Here is a 617-nt window from a genome sequence, read left to right as displayed (position 1 = left end):
CGCACCAGCCTAACTCTCTTAATTTAAATTGTTATTTGTCCTTTCACCTGTAAAGAATACCAAAAACAATTTTTACTCCAAAATATATCTGACATATTTTTTAAACGGCTATTTATAGGTCCTGCAGACAGAATAGCTCAGCAAAGTTGCCTTTTATGGAAGGAATTTGGATGCCAAGGATATAAAGTGAAGTAAATAGCAGACGCAAACAGGCTTTCTGTGAAGCCCCCTTGTTTGGGGCTAGGAAAGATTCACTCACCAGAGAGAGGACTGTGTCTGACACCTTTGAAGATCTGACAGAGAAACTGTTACCGCAGTTACTGTCTGGTTTTTGCTGAGAGCTGCTGCCTGGGAGACATCTGCAGACTGACACTTCCTTGTCCTATTCTTTCTTTCTCTGTCCCTCCCTAAACTGTCTGGCACCCTCAAGCCCGAATTCTTTCTGTAGGTGCAGCCTGCTGTAAAAGCCTCAACTGCCAGGTGCGGTGGCTCACGCCTTTAATCTCAGCACTTCGGAAGGCTGAGGCTGGCAGATCACCTGGGATCAGGAGTTCGAGACCAGCCTGGCCAACATGGAGAAGCCCATCTCTATTAAAAATACAAAAAAAAAAAAAAAA

Source organism: Mandrillus leucophaeus, unplaced genomic scaffold (genome assembly GCF_000951045.1).
Source record: "Mandrillus leucophaeus isolate KB7577 unplaced genomic scaffold, Mleu.le_1.0 Scaffold600, whole genome shotgun sequence".
NCBI classification, from domain to species: domain Eukaryota; kingdom Metazoa; phylum Chordata; class Mammalia; order Primates; family Cercopithecidae; genus Mandrillus; species Mandrillus leucophaeus.
Note: the sequence above shows the minus strand (reverse complement) of the source record.